We start from the raw sequence: 4,567 nt of genomic DNA, 5'->3' as shown, positions 1-4,567 counted from the left end.
AAAACATTTTAGTTACTTGAAATAAAATAAACTCTAAATTAAATCAAATAAAAATGATATATATATCAACATTTCTAATTTTCTTTGTTTAACATTATTTGACATATTCAAATAATAATAATAATAATAATAATAATAATGGCAAAAACACAGAATAAAATTACTAAAACTAAAATGACAACAGAAATGATAAAAAAAACGATTATTTCAAAATATTAACAAAAACTGTAATATACTATAATAGAATCTCAGTGATACTAAAATAACAGTTAATAACATTACATGTCATTTGTGATCTGCTTTTTCAAATCTAAGCTATTTTTTGTCTCAATCTTCATCTTTTTTTTTTCTCAATTGTGATTTTTGAATCTATTTTATTTTATTATTTTTTTTTGCACATTTCATTTTTATTCTATTCCTTTCATATCACAGTTGTTCGGTCACATCAGTCACCGGTTGTTGTTTTTAATTATGCTCTATAAATAAACTGACAGAGTCATTGCTTTATGCACTAAAGTACAAAGAAAGTCTCTTTCTAATAATAAATGTGTATTTTTTATATTTTTATGTTGGATGTGTATTAGTGTATAAATACCAAGATGCGACTCAAAGTGTATCAAAGCGATGGAGCATTTGTAAGTTGCTGTGGATAAAAGTGTCTGCCAAATGAATAAATGTGGAGCAGGTCACATATATGTCATGTTATATGCTATTTTTCTGCATTATACAGCACAAAATAACTTGTTTTCCAAACACAGCCCGTCTGTCTCTTTTTCTCCGTCCTCCACCCATGTTTGTCCTGCACAATCCCAGAATTCCTCTGTGATCTGCTTCCTGGAGCATGTGTGTGTGTTCGTCAGGTGGAATGTCTTTCTCCAGCCGCTTAGACATGAGAGCTGAACTCCGGTCGGGTTTGAGACGATTTAACCAGACAGACTCGGTGACAGCTCTTTTCATGAGGACTGAAATGAAAGCGCAGGATTTGTAGGGGCTCGTGTCACATTAATGAATTGCTGTGGCGTTATGAGAAGATCTTTCACTCTGTTCTGGCTGGAATGTTTGGAAGTGAGCTGAGCACTTAAACCGTTTGCACCGCCGGCTCCTGCTCAAATATCATTCAGGATTTCCACGGGATTTATTGCTTGTGTAACAAGTGCACTTGGCTTCCAGTCTCGTGTAGTAAGACGTAATCAGCAGAAAGTCCAGTTTGGAGCTTATTCTGTGTAATTTTAATAGTATTTAAATTAACTTTATTAATGTGTCTGTATTTAATATTTATATTCTGTATATATACTGTATATAATATATATATATATATATATATATATATATATATACACACAACTTAACGCTCAATGTTGTCCAACAAAACAATACATATTAAAGGCAAATACATTTTTTTTTATTTTACATTACATTTATTTTAGGAAAATAATATTATATCTATTTCTATTTCAATAAAAATCTATTATATATATATATAATCTAAATGATTAAATATTAAATATTAGTATATAAAGTACATTTATAAATGCATATGTGCAAATTAAAGGCTTATTTCATATTAAATGTATATTTAAGATGTATATATATATATAAAAATTAATTTTTAAATACATATTAAACATTAAATTAAACATTTTAATGATTATTTACATGAAATAATAAAGTAAATTAAAATGTAATTAAATATTTAAATAATAAATATATATGTACTTTAAAAATGTGTGTGTGTGTGTGTGTGTGTGTGTGTGTATTTATTTTATAAATGACTGTCAGCTACGACTGTATCAAATCTATTGCATGTCTTGATCTGTGTCAGATTGTGGTAACGACAGACAGTCTGTCTGTTTTCTTTTTTCTATTTTTTCTTCTCCAGGACGGTCCGCTCTATGCCACAACAAATCTTTCAGAATTAAAAAAAAAAAAAAGATGGGGAAAGAAAAATAAACACAGGATATTGCTGTTTTTGCAGCGTCGCTCCGTTCAGGGAGTCGGATGACACGCTCTCCATCTTTTGTTTTTAAGCGAGGTCACGTTAAACGACACGCCGGCGTGTTTATTTAGTTTGAGCTTGACCTCTGACCCCCCCGTCATTCCCATCAAGCCCTTATTAGTGAACATTAAAATGTTTGGGTGTTGATTGTAATTGCACGTCAGATCATTTCACTCTTCTGCAGCATTGGCCCAGTGTTAATGTTGTTAGTTGCGTTTGACATTTGGTTTTTCGGTACGTAATTCTGTGAAATTGGTGTAATGTGGAGGTAATTGGAGGTTAATTGGAGGGAATGAATACATAAATGTAAATATTAGTGTAAACACTGAGAGCAGATGGAATTACTGTTCTGTTTATTCAGCCAGCGGTTCCATCACTGAGTTGGAAAAAGCATCACCCTCTCCTAAAAATGACTTGTAATCTCAGTCAGTTGTAGCGAAACACCTTCTCAATGGCACACAAATGTCCTGTTCTGGGTGTTTCTCTGCAGCAGCGACTGGAGCTCGTCAGGATCGAAGGAAACATGGATTGAAAGCTGTCAATGGGAAGAAGGTTTACCTTCCAACATGACAATGACCCAAAGCACACAGCAGAACTGACACACAGTGACTGAAGGAGAAAAAGCTGATTCTTTTCTATACCCACTGTAGGTATATCTATATAAAGAAATACATTTAATATAAAATATTACACTGTGTAAGCTGATGAAACATGCTCTCCTAAAATTAATCAGTTCGTATGAATCAAGCAGTTCAAAACAATGATTCACAGATTCACTTTACATGAGAAGCAAAAATGCACAAAATAGTAAGAATATATTTTAATATTTTTCTTATTTTAAACAAAAACCTCATTAGATGATTATATATATATATATATATGTGTGTGTGTGTATTTTGTGCTGAAAACAAGAAAAACTATTTTCCAAAAGGAAAAATTAACTTAATTCAAGATATATTATTTGAATATTAGATGAATATTTTAATTTCTTTGAACTTTACTATCTTAAATATATAGGAAATATATAAGTGAATATATCCTGTTTTAAGAATATGTAGTAAAATATTTTTACAGAAAAATTGACAACAAAAAATGATTACGAATAATCATACACACACGCACACAATCATTTATTTATGATTTTTTCTTTTTCTTTTTTCCATCAACATTTTTTAGTATATTGTATTCTAACTATAATTAAACATTATATATATATATATATATATCACACATACTGGTAAAAAATGTATAGCCTGAATGCACTGTAAGTTGCTTTGGATAAAAGTGTCTGCTAAATGCATAAATTATTAAAATATTATTAATTAAATATATATATATATATATATATATAGTTAATAATAAAAAATGAAAGCATATTAGATTCCTCTCCACAAGGATGAAGAAGCTTGTATGTGGTTTTTAAGCCTGACTCACTGCTGACGGTAAAATGTTTTAATAAATAACCTTCAGGTTTCTCTCTCAAAGTCCCGCAGAACTCTTTTCAGAGGTTTTCCTCTCTTCTCGTTCTCTTTCTCGTGCACCTGTACAAATATCAGGCTCGTCTTTCTGCTGGCTTCAGTTTCCCGGCGTCCGTCTGTAATGAAAACACCTGAGCGCTGTGTTTATCGGCTCCGGCTTCAGGTGGTCCGGTCTGGATTCTCTGATGTGGTTTTGGTTGGGTGCGGACGGGAGAAAGAGAGCGTCAGTGTTTCAGTGGGAAGGGAGCGCTGATGAAATTGGATTATGACTGAATGATGTCTGCTGAGATTTAAACACACCTCAAAGACACACAGACGCTCTGTTTGTCTGATTCTCTTCATCTGTCTTTTAACATTCGCAAAAACACACACTGGCTTTCTGTTTTTCTTTCCTCAACCACACACACACACACTCTCCTTCTTTGATGAACTGCTGCTGGTTGTTGAGCAGGTGTGAATGAAGCTGTCTTTGTGTGTTCAGTGCAGCAGGGGCGGAGCGTTGTGAAATGTGGGCTGGACTGGAGGCGGAGCTTAGCAGCACTCAAGCTTAGAGTGTGTTCTAATTTAAATATAAGCATACTGGTTACTGCGTACTGTGCTAATATTGTTTAAATGATATTTTATATATCAAATATTTACATTTGAACAAATTTGTATTATTTTATATTTACTTTTTTTTTTTTTAAAGTATGTTTGATCTTTGTGATTTCATTAAAAAGTTCTTTATCAGTAAAACGCAGTTAGCTACCGCTGCATATGTATGTTTTATATATTTTTAATATATTATTATATTATATTTTATATTTACTTTTTTTACATACATCTTTCTTCCATTTGATCTTAGCGATATCTTGAAAAAGTGTCTTTGGCAGTAAAGAGTAGTTAGCTACCTCTACATACTTGTGTTTAATATTTATATTTATATTTTTAATATTTATATTTAATATTATATTTTTAATAACTTATTCACATTTGTTTTATTTTTCTACCGTTTTATCTTAGTAATGTCATAAAAAAATGCATCTTTGGCAGTAAAAAGTAGTTAGATACCTTCTATATATATATGTTTAATATTTACATTAATATTTAGATT

Source organism: Sinocyclocheilus anshuiensis, unplaced genomic scaffold (assembly GCF_001515605.1).
Source record: "Sinocyclocheilus anshuiensis isolate Anshui unplaced genomic scaffold, SAMN03320099.WGS_v1.1 scaffold1716, whole genome shotgun sequence".
Lineage (NCBI taxonomy): Eukaryota > Metazoa > Chordata > Actinopteri > Cypriniformes > Cyprinidae > Sinocyclocheilus > Sinocyclocheilus anshuiensis.
Note: the sequence above shows the minus strand (reverse complement) of the source record.